The 17,147-nt window shown below is 35.1% G+C and overlaps 1 protein-coding gene across 1 annotated transcript in view; it reads left to right on the top strand.

Moving 5' to 3' along the window:
• The first annotated feature begins 3,083 nt into the window (after positions 1–3,083).
• Positions 3,084–17,147, top strand: part of LOC135223527 (uncharacterized) — an 82,645-nt gene continuing 68,581 nt past the window's right edge. Inside the window, exon 1 of the mRNA XM_064262001.1 lies at positions 3,084–3,582. The gene's annotated coding sequence lies outside the window, so the exon portion shown is untranslated. The remainder of the gene's footprint in view (positions 3,583–17,147) is intronic.

Here is a 17,147-nt window from a genome sequence, read left to right as displayed (position 1 = left end):
ACATTTTTCAGTTTCACTTTCTTCTCCGCAAGAACCAGTGCTAGTCTTTTATTTCAAGGATAGAATCCCACGGGGTAAGCTGAGGATTCTGAAGTAACCCTAGTTATTGGAGTCATGCCTTTAGATACCCGTTTTTTCTTTATCAAACGCCAAAGATTCTGCCATTCTTATACCGACTGCGTTGTGTTCACACTGCATTAATTTTAGGTTTATCGATTATGGAGTGGTGGATATGTCATGGAATTTTAGAACAATTTCAAAACAAAATGTTAAGTGAGTGGTAGGTGTAGGTCATAAAAAATTGAAATTAATTTTCTCAAAATACGCTATCAAGTGAGTTGTGGGTACGGGTATTAGAAATTGCGATTAATTTCAAAATAAAATGTCAATTGAATGGTGGGTCTAGGTCATGAAATTTGAGACATATAAAAGTGTGTGTATTATTAATTCGCCTTAAACTTTTTAACACTGAAAAGCGTGGCGCTAGAAGCAGTTGATATTCCGCTTCTCCTCAAAACCTCCTGGAATGAAGTTGTTAGCCCAGTGACCTTTATATTCCTGATTGCTGCCAGAAGGTTGTATAACAAAGTAAATGCAGAGAGCAAAGCTTCTGAGGAATTGGATCTCAGAATAAAAGCTACAGATAGAGAGAAGCTGACTGAAGAGAATGCAGTCATGGATCGATGGCGTGGGTCATTTAAAGATTTGTTGATTGTGGAAGTTAGAAGAGGGGAAGTTCTGAATGATGCAGAAGTAGAAGAGGTTAGTAAAAGTTTGATAATTCTTATAGAAGTTTTGATTGAGGATTTAGGTAGGGCAATTAAGAGGGTGGGAATATGGACTGACCCCGATAACTGATAGGATTTTACAGTACCGAGGTGAAAGTGTCATTAAGTGTTTGGGGAGGATGTTTGGACACGGGAAAGGTACTAAATGGACGGTTAAAAGGAATGGGACTACAAGGTACTACTATTGGGACATAACTTTGATGGGTAAACCAAGGAAAGTGTATCTTAAGATTTTGTTTGACAGGATATTCGTAATAACAGAAGGATTGATAGGGGAAGAACAGTGTGTTTAGATAGGAAAAGAGACGTGTGGATCAAGAGTTTGTTAAGAGATAGTTATGTGAGCAGTTCGAGGGAAATGTAAATGGCATATAAGGACATAGAAGGAAGGAAGGAATATAAGATTTAGGCCAAAGGTCAAGCGCTGGGGTACTGAAAGGAAAATTGAGAGTAAAAGAGGTTTTTAAAGATGTAACAGGAGGAAAACCCTCGCATTTGCACTATGAAACGATTGTTAGGAGAGTGTGGGAACAAAGATGAATGAAAGGGAATATGAGCGGAGTTACAGTAAAAGGAATGAAAGGGGTAGCAGCTAGGGGCCGAAGGAACGCTGCAAAGAATCCTAAGTAATATTCCAAAAGTGCAAGGACATAGAAAAAAAGCGTACACTAGGGCTGATAGAGAAGTAATGTGGGTCATTGTTGAGGATGTATGCAATCGAATTTTTGTATAATATATATATATATATATATATATATATATATATATATATATATATATATGCATATATATATAAGTGTGTGTGTGTGTATGAATAGTTATCACATCACCGTGATTCATATAAATTATTCGAGCTACAAATGTCCTTTAATATCTAATTCACTCTACTCGGATTTGATATATTTTCATATATGTAAACCGAAGGGGAATTTTTTAGTTGATAATAATTTCGTCCTCTCATGGGATCGAACTACCGTCCAGCGGAAAGGAAGGAAATCAGGACGACATTGACGTTACCGATTCGGCTAACAAGAGCGAATTAGATATCAAAGGACATTTGTAGCTCGAATAATTTATATGAATCACAGTGATGTGATAATTATTCATAATATGGCAACGTTCGTAAAAGATTCGAATTGGCTAACATGGTAGAGGGGGTTGAATATCGATTCAAATTACGAATGACCGAGTTTGATGGTGACTTGTTAAGGTCAGAATCGATATAAACTCATAGCCTCACTTGTTAGCCGAATCAGTAACGTCAATGTCGTCCTGATTTCGTACCTGTCCGCTGGACGGTGGTTCGATCCCATGAGGGGACAAAATTATTATCTTCTTAAAAATTCCCCTTCGGTTTACACATATGAAGATATATCAATTCCGAGGTAGAGTGAATTAGATATTAAAGGACATTTGTAGCTCGAATAATACATATACATATATATATATATATATATATATATATATATATATATATATATGGATATATATATATATATGCTCATGTCTGTCTGTGACTAAATATTTTAAAGTTTGAAGAAGATTTTATTTATAGATAGGCGACGTATTACAGATGGTAAGGAAGTCTGATGCATATAGGCCAAAGAAAAGACGAGAAAATGAAATCTATAGTTTTTCCATCTTATGAAAATCGCTTTGTCGGTGATACATGTAGCTTAAGACTTACTTATGGGTTCACGTTCAGGTGATCATTATGTATTTATTGTGTTCGTTAAATGCTCCAATATAAACACGTAAACTGCTTTAGCGTTTATAAAACGTAGCATTTCATTCAAGCTTGGTTCTTATTTAATGAAGACCATAATGCAACGAAAAACTGCAATACGAATATCACATACTGTGCAATTCCGGAAATGAAAAACATTTAATTCAACTAGGAAGGCTATTTTTCAGTGACAAATTTTTATTTTCATAATTAAAACTTACTATTCAGGATAATGGGGTGACCTATTTAATGCCAAAATAGGAATATTTCGTGAGATGTAAAAAGGATGAAGTAAACATTAGAAAAAATGGTAGCTGTTATTTAAAAAATAATGACAGACGCCGATAACACGTGAAAATGGAAGCGTGTGAGAGGAGAGAGAGAGAGAGAGAGAGAGAGAGAGAGAGAGTCAAATGACGTCTCCGCACCAACAATGGGAGAGGACGGAGATGATGATGACGATGTCGGAGTGCATGGAAAGAGATGCAATGGATGGGAGGGAGAAAGGTGACGGAGGAGGGAAGTAGCTGTTGAGGTGGAGGTGCGCGCGAGTGGTGATGGGTTCCGTGAGACTGGACGACCAGTCTTGGCCTAACCGTGGGATGAGGAAGAACCTCTCGGAGCCAAGAGAGGTCGTGGTAGTAGTAGTAGCTCAGTCGGAGAGAGAGATCTCGTGGGGTTTTTCCCTCCCTCCTGGCATTCACCTGTTGGCGTCTGAGGAAGTCGCGAGCGCGTGAGATAGAGAGAGAAGGACCACTTCTACTAATTGCCTTCAAGCGTGCAGAAATAAGAAAAGATATTCGCTTTGTATTGGTTACATTTCTATACATATATACATTTTTTTTGAAGCGTTGCTTACTCGTGTTTAACTTTCTAGTATGTCGTAAAAGAGTGACATCAATGCGTGCCGAAGCTGCCTCACGATGCTTCCCTGTGAAAAGTTTAAGAAACTCTCTAGCTAGAAATAAGTCTAGGGTCACCTTCTGCTATCATGCAAGATTATTCCAATGAGCTTCGAGCTGTCTAGACGGGGAGGTGCCATTAGATGTACGCTGGATTTCCAAAACGGTAAGTGCGTGTATCTAGAGGTTGGAAAAGAGAAAACGTTTCTTAGACAGAATAAACGATGAGAAAATGCTGTTTACCTGCCTCATAAAAACGGACAGTTCTGCTCTCGCGAAAATCAATGGACAGACCTGAGACAGCTATATCGGAAGACCTGCATTATGCAAATGAAGGAAATGCTAGGATACTTACTGGCCATGCTGGTCTGTAAGGCATGGCCGACAGAGTTTCGTATACGCATCCGTTCACCAATATGTACTACACTGGAACCTTTGATGATCGATGTTGCTATTTTCAGAAAAGAATGAATACTAAAATAGCAGTTGGAGGGGGGAGGGGGATGGGTGGGGTTGGGGGACAAGGAACAAATGCTCACAGAGGGGCATCCTCTCTCTCTCTCTCTCTCTCTCTCTCTCTCGTCTCTCTCTCTCATCTCTTCTCTCTCTCTCTCTCTGTTAGTGTTTTCCTGTTTGTGTACGTACATGTGTGCGTGATACAGAGGGACAATTTCTCTCTGTCTCTGTGAATGTTTTCCTGTGTGTGTGTGTGTGTGTACGTACATGTGTACGTGCATGAGTGTGTGTGTGACTACATGTGCGTATGCGTGTGTGAGTGTGCTGGCGAGTGAGAAGAGTGATAAGAGAAGAAAACCAATCCAAGTGTGAGTAACCATTACGGATTTTATTTCATTTTATTTATTTTTTTTTACTCACTGGGAAAAGAAAATATTTCCTAAAAATAGCTGCGAATGGATAATTTTCTCAGGAATTTCTATATTTCTTTAATTTACAAGGCGACATCCACACAAACATATATCTCTGAAAATGTGCCTTTCATTTGTGGGCAGTTATTATGTTTTTTATGTTTAGGGGTTTTAGAAAAATATCTTTTCAAACAAGAATTGGTCCTAATATTCTATTTTTTCTACTTCTTTTCGTAGACTACCTAACAAATCACTCAGACACACAAACAGATGCACACACACACACACACACACACACACACACACACATATATATATATATATATATATATATATACATATATATATATATATATATTATATATATATATATATAGTAAAAAATTTTGAGGCTTCTGTGTTACACCTCTCCCTCTGTCATAAATGCAGAAAAAAATTGAACCTTGCTTTAATGAAATATTTCTGGTGGTCATTCGAGAATATTAATCATCTAGATTACGAAATTACTAAATTACACTAAATCATAAGGTAATTAGCGTAGTCCCTCTTTCATTTTAGAAACGGATAACTGTAATTTTTCCCTTGGGTTGTCATTAATCATTGTGGGTTAAAATGTGATTAATTTCATAATGCAACGTGGGAATAGAACCGAAGGCAAAACTCAAGCATTTATAAGCAGCACATAAAACAGGAATAAGCATTTTTGGATGCAAGACGTGCATAGATATATTATCTCAGTATATATCAGAAGTAATTGCAGGCGTTTGAATAAATGGGCTTCAGGGGTGCTCTCACTGATATACTGAATAGTCTTTACATCCGGAATTCGCTAACAACACTTTATTGTTCAACGAACTTATGAAATTTACGCTGGAAATCTTTTTCGGTCTTTTATTACGAATTAGCAGTTCCTCACTGGACGAGTGTGTTCCGTGCTCGACTATCAATTTGGTAGACCGAGTTCGCTTCCTGCGGCCATACAGTGAGGAATCAGAGGAATTCATTTCTGGTGATTAGAAATTCATTTCTCGATATAATGTGGTTCGGATCCCACAATAAGCTGTAGGTCCCGTTGCTAAGAAACCAATTGGTTCCTAACCACGTAAAAACAAAAAAATCTAATCCTTCGGGCCAGCCCTAGGAGAGCTGTTAATTAGCACAGTGGTCTGGTAAAACTAAGATACACTTAATTGATCATGAATTAGTATTTAATTCATTATAAATGCGTACATCCTCTCACATATTTCACTGAAATAATAGAGAAAAATGTTAAATTTTGGAAAAATCATGTTATTCTGTTGCGAAGAAAAGAAATGTGTTTACCTACTAAGTTTTTTCTTTTTTTTTGTCTTCTCAGAAAGAGTATTGTAACAAAACACAAGAAAAAGAATGAAATGAAAACTCTCACCATCCAATATTCTACTTTAGCTCCTGGCTCTTTCATAACTCGGCAGTAAGAGGACCTCGGAGCTAAATTGCAATAAGAATCCAGATATTGGAGGAGTGTATCGATTCAGGAATTTATCGTTAATCTTCTATAACTTTCCTTTGCTTTTTCTTAGTGTTCTTTTTTTTAATTTCTTTACATGAAATGGTTTAACCATTTACACGTATTTTTTTTATTTCTTCTATTTGTAATCTTGATATCTACATAATTGTTTCTCAAGAGTTGAGAAGACAGCAGTGCTAAAGTGATAATATTGCCAGTTTCTCGAATCTAGGGAAACAATTAGATTTCCTGATTACAAATGAAGTAAACAATAAGTCATGTACAACAGTAAACAATTTGATGTTGAAAAAAAACTGATTATATACAACAGGGAAACGTCAGAGCACATAGCACTTTGATGAGATTCTAAAGAGAGCGGCATCGTTCTTTGCAACCTTGGGCTATATACATAATAGATTAAGATGGCCAATACCTTTTCTTCCCTGCGTCTTCCTTACATTGGTCACTCGTATCCATCCTACTAATTTTTGATAGCCATGCCTCACGTAGGTCCATATCCTGACCATTTACTGGCGCAAGGTTGTGAGATGATATCAAAGATTGATGATAACATTTCTTCCCTGGGGAAACCCACTCTGCCTGTTTCTTGTTCTTCTCTGTCTCTGAAGGTAAACCAAGAAAAAGCTCTTCTAACCTTTCCTGTGAAGGAGTTTCTTGATTTTAATCCTTGTTGTGACCGGTAGAATCTACAAATATATATTTCAGCCTAAAAAGCATTAAAAGCGATTGCCCATTTGGCTACGATGGTGAGGACGAGTTTATTCCGACTGATATAAATATATATATCAGAAAACTACAGGTATATGCATGTAGTATATGAGAGGTAATAGACTTTTATCCTTCCCGTGATTATGGTAATCCGATTTAGTTTCCCGCTACCGGACATCATGATTTCTTCACATTTCTTGCACTTGTATCTCAAGGCTTTGTAGTAACAAGCGTATCTACATAAGCGCGAAGAATTCAACTAGTTAAGAGGGCATTGTGACTGTTATGATTACATATGCATATGGTAAAAAGTGACCAGTATATATATATATATATATATATATATATATATATATATATATATATATATATATATATATATATATAAACGGTACTATGGTATACTTGCAATTTCAGGGAAATTATATTTGTTTTTAGCGAATATGTTGAATGAGCGAAATTGGATAAAGGAAGAATTTACGAAGAAATGAACTCTCCTTGATCCTTTTTTCCAATTAGAGGTGAAAAAGTTTTTAGCCTAATGTAGAATCCAGCTCGAGATATTATTCCTTGTTAAGAGTATCATTAGCTTAAATAAAAATAATAATAAAAAGATAGACTTAAATTTAGTGTCAAAATCTGTTCTGGAGTGGGAATGCTGCTGCAGTGTGAAATTGGAAATCTGTTGCTAGCTGAATTAATTGCATTAACTCCTTCCATTCCTCCCCCACCCACTCTCTCTCTCTCTCTATCTATCTATCTCTCTATCTCTCTCTCTCTCTCTCTCTCTCTCTCTCTCTCTCTCTCTCTCTCTCTCTCATCTATCTCTCTCTCTCTCTATACTCTACTCTCTCTCTCTCTCTCTCTCTCTCTCTCTCTCTCTCTCTCTCTCTCTCTCTCTCTCTCTATCTCTCTCTATCTTAAGTAGCCATCTTGCTTGGTGAGTCGTACCCGCGTGAAGTCAGATTAATCAACAGATATCACAAGTTTAACATACGACTAGAATTTGAGAAATATCTAGAAGTGTTCGTGAACTATCGGTGATAAGATTAGTGTGAAAATAGTAGGATAAAGCGTCTTCTAAGTTAGTTTATCAAGTGTAATACTATAAATCAGAACAAGATGGCAGTAAGTTCCAACTGCGGGAAGAGGTGGCGTAATTTGGCGTGTCTAGCAGATTCGCAATACGATGAGGTAGCAGGAAGGGAACTGGCATTTCTCATCTATGAAATCAGCAACAGTCCTAACCAAAAAGATACAAAAGCATTCATAGATATATTAGAAGGATATAATCCTTCAAACTGGAACAAATCTAATGAAAACATCTTGAAAATAATTGAAGAAGTTCCAAATAAAATCCAAGTGGTCAAGAGACTCATAAAGAAAATATACATAAACCAACATATTCCGACAAAGAAAAATGAATAAGGTGAATCTTGTGAATATCCTAATTGATGCATTAGGAAAAAGAATGCCAAAAGCATGCAAACTGTGTAAGGTTTGGTATAGCATAGTCAATCCACAAAACCTAATCAGAAAATGTGCTGCATGCAACATTCCGACCCATCCACAGTGTGCTGAGGTAATACAAGATTTGAGAAAAGATACAAGAATTTTTTGTTCAACATGTCTATCATGGATAGACAATGTTATTAAATCAAGATTGAATGTACAAATAGTTGAGGATGAAGAAGAAGAGGAAGAGGAAGAAGAAGAAGAAAAAGAAGAAGAGGAAAACGGAAGAGAAGTAAACAAAAATGAAATGACAGAAAAAAATAAGGAAAACAAAGACAAGATAAAAGTATGGATGCAGAGATACTCATTGATACTACATATGAGGCAATAAAGCAGCATACCTACGAAGAAATAAATTACGATATGACAACAGAAAAGCAAATCCGAAGAGGCTCTACCCAGATCTATACAATGACGGGAAAGAGGAAAAAATAGACAAGAAAAGACAAAATCTGCAACCTTTTGAAAAGAGGGAATTGCAGATTTGGAGAAAGATGTTACTACAAACATCCTAAGATATGTCAAAACTATGAAATATATGGTAAATGTGCATACTTAGATGGATATGGGGATGATTGCAGAGATCTGCATCCAAAAATATGTAAAAACCTAAAAGAAGGAAAAGGATGTAAGTTCGACAAAAAATGCAAATATATGCACCCTGTAGCCATGAATCATAATCAAATAAATAACCAACCAAGTAATAAAATCCAAAATAAGAAAGAAACAAATAAAGAGAGAAATCAAGAATATCAGGTAAAAGAGAAAAGCAAACCACCAATGAGATATGCAGAGGTGTCAGCAAAAAATTTCAAAGCATCAGCTCCGAAATTCTACTCAAGAGATAATAACTGTATTTATTATGCAAGAGGATATTGCAGAAACGGAGAAAATTGCAGATTCAGACACAAAATGAATAATTATGATGAAGGAAGATCAAATATTATGGAAAAGTTGGATTTTTTAATGTCAGAATTTCTGGAAATGAAAAAAGAACAACATACCAGAACAGGAAAGAGACATGGGAAAATCCTTATTACTACCAGTATTAAATGAAGGAGAAAACACGCAAACCATCATAGTGATGAATGCGCAGGGTTTAGTTACGAGTAACTCAAAAAGAAAAATAGAGTACTTAGAAGAACTAACCCAAAATGAAAAGAAAATAGATATAATGAATATAAGTGAAACCTGGTATTCCCAAGAGACTGGGAATGATGATCAAATAAAAGGGTTCCAAACTTATAGATCAGATAGAAAAAATAGGAATCAAGGGGAACCGCAATATATGGGAAAGACAAAAAACAAGGAAAATATATGAGAAATATAGTAACTCAGAATGTGAACTAATAGCGGTAGAATTTGAATCTGAAAAATTGATGAACATAGTAATATATAGACCTCCTAATACTAAAGAGTTTGACTTAATAATTGAAAAATTGGATGATATATGTAGAAATCACAAGGACTGGACTATTCTCCTATCTGGTGACTTCAACTTTCCTTTCGTAGAATGGAAAGAACGAATAGGAGATTGTGGTTGTACTTATACATATAAAAAAGAGAGTAATAGTAGTGCAGAAGATAAGAGGCAATTTGAAAAGCTATTAGATATGCTACTAGAATACAACATTCAACAAATAAATCACCTGCCAACAAGAAAGGAAAATACTTTAGACCTAGTATTTGTGAACGAGATGAATTATGTTAAAGAAATAATAGTTTATAATGCGAATATTTCAGACCATAATGTCATAGAATTAACAGTTCATTCCAAAGCAAGTGAAAATAGAGATAAGCAAGAAATGAAAAAGTGGGAAGGATATGGAAAATACAACTTCTACAGTAAAAATATAAAATGGTCAGAAATTAATGAAGAATTAAACAAAGATTGGGATAACATTTTCGTAAGTGATGACATAAGGGTAAATACGGAGATATTATATAAAATATTGGAGAAAATAGTGGAAAAATATATACCGAAGAAGAAAAGTAAACATCATTCATGCATACCAAGAGACAGAAGGATCTTGTTCCAGAAAATCAGAAAGTGGAAAAAAGGTCTTGCAAAAGAAAAAAATGCATGGAAAGTTATAGAACTAAAAAGTAAGATAGAAAATGCAGAACAAAAGATTATACAATCAAAAGAAAATGAAAAACGGGACTTGGAAGAAAAAACCCTATTAAATATCAAGCAAAACACCAAGCTATTATACTCATATGCGAAGAAGATGAATAAAAGAAGAATAGAAATAGGCCCTCTGAGAATTGAAGGGAGATTAACGAATGAAAAAAAGGAAATTTGCAACATACTGGCAGAACGATATAAGAGAGAATTCACCCCTAGAATAGATAATGAAGATAATGATATAGAAGTAAGGGATGAAAATAGTGAATATTTAGCTGACATAGATATTAATGAAGCTGATATTGTGCAGGCTATTAATGAAATTAAAAATGGAGCTGCTGCAGGGCCTGATGGAATTCCTGCTATTTTGTTAAAGAAAGTAGTTCATTCTATCGCAAAGCCACTTGCAATATTATTAAGACAAAGTGTAGATACAGGCAAGATTTATGATGAGCACAAATTAGCATATATTACCCCTACTTTCAAAAGTGGATCAAGACTAGAGGCAAGTAATTATAGGCCTGTGAGTCTAACATCACATATTATGAAAGTGTATGAAAGGGTAATGAAGAAAAATATTATGAAACATTTAATAAAAAATAATTTGTTTAATAAAGGACAACATGGTTTCGTACCCGGAAAAAGTACACAAACCCAACTGTTAGTCCACCGTGAGAACATATTCAAAAATATGAAAAGCGGAAATGAAACAGATGTGGTTTATTTAGACTTTGCAAAAGCTTTTGATAAAGTAGACCATAATATATTAGCGAAGAAAATTAGAAAACACAATATCGTGGATAAAGTAGGAAGATGGTTAAAAGAATTTTTACACAACAGAAAACAGATAGTTATTGCAAACGACGAGAAATCGGATGAAGTCAAGGTAATATCCGGTGTGCCGCAAGGTACGGTGTTAGCTGCAATACTGTTTGTTATTATGATTGAAGCCATAGACAATAATGTGAAGGATTCGGTAGTGAGTAGTTTCGCAGATGACACAAGAATAAGTAGAGAAAATTAATTACCGTTGTGATGAAGATCAGGAACGCTCTACAAAGAGACCTTAACAAAGTATATGATTGAGCAGAGGTAAATAGGATGGTATTTAACTCTGATAAATTTGAATCAATAAATTATGGAGACAGAGAAAGAAAGCTATATGCATATAAGGGACCTAATAATGAGACCATCACAAATAAGGAAGCAGTTAAAGACCTTGGTGTGATGATGAATAGGAACATGTTATGCAATGATCAAATAGCAACTCTGTTGGCAAAATGTAAAGCAAAAATGGGAATGTTGTTACGGCACTTCAAAACAAGAAAAGCTGAACACATGATTATGCTTTATAAAACATATGTTCGTAGTCCACTTGAATATTGCAATATGATATGGTACCCACACTATCAAAAGGATATTGCACAAATAGAGAGTGTACAAAGGTCCTTTACAGCTAGAATAGAAGAAGTTAAGGACCTAGACTACTGGGAAAGACTACAATTCTTAAAATTATATAGTCTAGAAAGGAGAAGAGAACGCTACATGATAATTCAGGCATGGAAACAGATAGAAGGAATAGCAGAAAATATCATGGAACTAAAAATATCAGAAAGAGCAAGCAGAGGTAGATTAATAGTGCCCAAAACTATACCAGGAAAAATAAGGAAAGCACACAGGACATTAATCCACTACGCACCAGCATCGATAATGCAGCGTCTATTCAATGCGTTGCCAGCTCATCTGAGGAATATATCAGGAGTGAGCGTAGATGTGTTTAAGAATAAGCTCGACAAATATCTAAACTGCATCCCAGACCATCCAAGATTGGAAGATGCAAAATATACCGGAAGATGTACTAGCAACTCTCTGGTAGACATTAGAGGTGCCTCACACTGAGGGACCTGGGGCAACCCGAACAAGATGTAAGGTCTGTAAGGTAAGGTCTCTCTCTCTCTCTCTCTCTATCTATCTCTCTCTCTCTCTCTCTCTCTCTCTCTCTCTCTCTCTCTCTCTCTCTCTCTCTCTCTCTCTCTCTCTCTCTCTATCTCTATCTCTCTCTCTCTCTCCTCTCTCTCTCTCTCTCTCTCTCTCTCTCTCTCTCTCTCTCTCTCTCTCTCTCTCTCTCCTCTCTCTCTCTCTCTCTCTCTCGTCATTTGGGGACTCAGTGAATAAGAAGTAGCCGGGGAAAAAAAGGTAAAAAAAAAAATTATTTTCGATCTACACTTAGTTATGAATTACAGTTCAGAAATAAATATATCGTAGCATAACACCAATGTGTCGTATCACTGTGTTCACACAGGCTATTGCCCCTGAATATTGAGCGAGGACTTTGAAGTTGATAAATGTCAGTGAACTGTTGAAATTGCAAGCATTTATTCGCACAAGAATTGATATAATTTGTTAGGAGTTTTTTTTTTTTTGGATGACGTTATAAGCAATGCAGACCTGTAGTTTACTTCTATACTCTATCACAAAAATGTTTCGGTGAGTTATCGAAAACTATATCTTAAAAACACTAAATACGTCTATCAGGAATGGCCGGGCTGAGTCCCACGGACAGAAATACCAATAAGAAATGCTATTTTTTATTTTTATTTTACAGAATAATCTAAGTGTTTATTATGTCACTATATAGTCCAGATATCCTCAGTTTCATGTTATGTTTCCCGTCGGAAACGTTTCTCGTCGGAAACGATGTTGTCATAAACATATAAATGCATAAACCAGTAGCCTCCTGACTGAAGAAGTCCCGCATACAGAAATATGAATAAAGAAATATACCATTTCGTATATAATACACTCTTGGCAATTTAAAGACACTTGAGTCCTCCAAGGTAGAAAAAAAATGAATACCTAATCAGTTCTCGCAAAGATGTCGAAAGAAGCAGACTTGTTTACGAGACTTTAAAGTGGAAAATCACCGTAACGAAATGCACAGATCTATTTCTTCGCCATGCTGACACCATATCTCGTGTACTAACAGAGGAATGAAAGATGATAGTAAACTTGTGCGTAACTTTCTTGCTGGTTGTGAAACCCAATGTTTTATTTTTTGGATTTACGGGTATCCATAGTTGACATTGGTGTAGTCAATGTCCTTCTGAAACTCGGTGAGATAAGAATTATATATCATATATAATAACTTATCACATGCGTAGTTGTTTTATGTGATAGCACAGTTACTAAAAGGACCTCATTCACACTTGATGGTATCTAGAGGAGTTATTTATGTAAAAAAGTTATAAGCTTTTAAGGACAACCAGTCCTCATTATCAAGTATCCAAGATACTTGATCATGAGGAATGGTTGTCCTTGAAAGCTTGTAACTGTTTTGAATAAATAACTCCTCTAGATACTATCCAGTTGGAATGAGGTCCTGGCTTCACTGCCAGTCCTGGTATTGAGAGGTCGATGGTTCGCGCCTGTTGGCCAGCAATTCTATTATCGATTAATAAATTCCCCCCTCGGTTAAACATATATGAAAATATATCAATTCCGGGGCAGAGCGAATTAGATATTAAAGGACATTTGTAGTTCGATATATGTATATGAATCACTGTAATGTGATATGATGTGTACACACACACACACACACACACACACACACACACACACACATATATATATATATATATATATATATATATATATATATATAAATTCTTCTTTTAAAACAAGATACGTCTGAAGTATAAAACACACACATTTTTATATATACATATACATATATATATATATATATATATATATATATATATATATATAATATATATATATATATATATATTTGTGTGTGTGTGTGTGTGTGTGTGTGTGCCAAGTAGAAAAGGCCCATTAAAACACTAAGGACTATATTTCGGTGGTCTGACTACCTCCCTTATCACTGCTTGATAAGGGTGGTAGTCAAACCACGGTAATATAGTCCTTAGTTTCAAGACAGAGTGTTTTAATGGGCCTTTTATACTTGGCGCACACACACACACACACACACACACACACACACACACACACACATATAAATGTGTGTGTTTTTTAGATTTATATCGTGAGTGTGTACACACGAGTCTATTTACACTATATTCTAAACGGATAATTTTTATAACGTAGAATAATCAAGCGCAGAAAGGTATCCAATCCCCTCTCCTGCCAAATAAAGGGAAGTAAAATCTGTAGACAGAGGATGCAGCGAGGCCATCCTTGAATGAATGTTTGACCAATCTTTGTTTGTACGGTCTTCCAATAAAGATTTTCCCTCTCCAAATATTTGCTATGATATCACCCAACAATTATTTAATTTTCATTGTCCTTTTCTTTTATTGAAGACACGGGGCCTTTTCTGCGGCACGCGTTACCTTACACCCTATTTGGCTATTCGGAATTCTGTTTCCAAGCTGAAGGACGTAGGCGTGATGTATTATGATTTGATTATGTCAAATTTCATATATAATTATAAAATTTTTTATTGAATATTTATCCTGCTTATCACGTGGCTCCGAATGACTTCTTGTTCGTTTGGTTTTATTAGAATTTCCATTCGCGTTACTTCTGGAAATAATGATGACTGTCAGTATTTAAATTATGTATACTTTTTAGTTATTACATTGGTATATAGTTGCTTGTTAAATTTAAATCCTTCTTATAAATGCTAATAAACCATTTATCATAATTAACTATTAAAAACAGAGAGCGAAGATCATTTGAGCGCATAAATTTTATTATAAAAAAACAATTCCACGGACAAAAAATTATAATTCCACTAAAAACAATGTCTGTGAAAAAAAAAAAAAAAAAAAATTGTCCATAGGAAATATTACTCCGGGTAAACTGAATATCACCAGAACCTGACACCCGCCAAATCATTTGCCTTCTGGCGTTACATTGGTTAACCTGGGTTCTCGATCCCTTGAAATGTAAACGCGCCCTAGTGGTGACGTCTGGCGTCATTAGGAACTTGCTCTGTTTGTTGATTGTATTTAGTGGGAACAGTAATCTACATTATATATAAATTGAAGCTATAATGTCAGATTCAGTGAAACATTGTGAAATAAATTTAGGATGGAAAGCCTCAGGTTACAGTATACGTTGAAAATAAGGATATAATAATTTAATTCCTACCAATAATTATCTGCTACCCAGTAAAACTGCAACTGGGGTTACCCAAATCCTCCATTCATAAGCTGGCATCTCTCTCTCTCACCCAACCTTTATGTATTCCCTTATGACTCGTACCCAGCATTTAAATAGGCCCTTCCTTCTGTATATCTTTAATTGCTGTGACCAGGTCTTGGTAATAAGCATCTCCAGTGTTTCAATTTTCCTTCGTGGCTGTAACTTTGTTCGTCCAATCATCATCACGTTTTGTATTTCTTCGTGAATTCAAATCAAACCATACATATATATATATATATATATTCTAATATATATATATATATATTATATATACATATATATATATACCGATATTATATAAAACGATATTATATATCTATCTATCTATCTATATATATATATATATATATTATAATAATATATATATATATTATATACTATATATATATAAAACGATATGTATATCTATCTATATATATATATAATATATATATATATATATATATCATATATATATTATATAATATATATATATATTATATATATATATATATATATATATATTCTATATATATAGATATATATATATCTAATATCTATATATATATATATATATATATAGATATATCTATATATATATATATATATATATATATAGTCGATATAAAATCGAGGGTTAAAATTGGAGTGGCAGGAATGTAAAAATGACTCCCCCAGGGAGTTCATAGAGTTGCGGGACACGATACTTTTTGCTTTTAATGGTACATACCTCCTACGCTCTGCCCCGCGTTCCCTAACATCTTTATGAACTCCTTGGAGGAGTCAGTTTTAGATTCGTGCCCCTCCAAATTTAGCCCCCAATTTTATCGACGTTATGTGGGTGACATACTTGTTCTCCTTATATATACATATGTTTGTATGTACATGTGCAAACATATTATACTATCTATTTTTTCCTGGTGATGACTTAGAATGAGTTATCCCTTAAGTTCTTACAATGTCTTTAGCGATGAGCCTGCTACCCAGTCCTTTCTAAACACTACTTGCTACCCACTGTGGCAGTCTAATGAACAGGTAAATAATTTATTTCCTAGTGAAATGAGGTAACAATATTCAACAGCAAACGCCCAAAGTGAATACGATCTCGCTGGAAATGAAACCAAGACTTACTCCCTCCTCCCCCGTGAGAAGAGTGTCCTATTCATAAGGAAATTAGAATATTTTTGCTTTATTTTTGTGTCAGTTAAGAGAAGTCGTAGAGAGATTGTCTAGGGAGTCTAAGCGTTTGCAACCGAAAAATGTTGGACATAGATATTTGTAAAAGACCGCCGTGACAGTCGAGGAGAGGAAAACTGGACTGTTAGTATGGGGAGTGATAAATCGTGATTGTATTATTAGGTTTTATCAAGGCATTTGGAAGTAAGTAATTGTAGCACAAATGGAGGAGAGGGTATGGAAACAACTGTTTCAACTACCTATTTTTTGATCCACTGTAAGGTGATGCGCTGTAGGGAGAAAAGGCTTTTAAGTGAAAATAATTATATATATATATATATATATATATATATATATATATATATATATATATGTATATAGAATAATGACCACTAGGACAAAACTTAAAGTCGACCATTCCCGAATTTAAATATGAAGGCCTTCAACATCCGGTAATCTGTAACTGATGAGGTAATTGTGGAGAGAGAGAGAGAGAGAGAGAGAGAGAGAGAGAGAGAGAGAGAGAGAGAGGCAGCTTATCTGTGAATGACCTAAGCGAGGAAGAGAGAGAATTGGTTTTACGGGTCTTTCGTACTCAAATCAATGAATGCTGATGGAGTGTTCTTCCCTCCATTTGGCCCTCCGTGTAGGATGAAATATTGACGACCAAAATGGCA

Source organism: Macrobrachium nipponense, chromosome 20 (genome assembly GCF_015104395.2).
Source record: "Macrobrachium nipponense isolate FS-2020 chromosome 20, ASM1510439v2, whole genome shotgun sequence".
Taxonomy (NCBI): Eukaryota; Metazoa; Arthropoda; class Malacostraca; order Decapoda; family Palaemonidae; genus Macrobrachium; species Macrobrachium nipponense.
The sequence above is the reverse complement of the archived record's forward strand: the minus strand, read 5'-3'. Positions and strand labels throughout refer to the sequence as shown.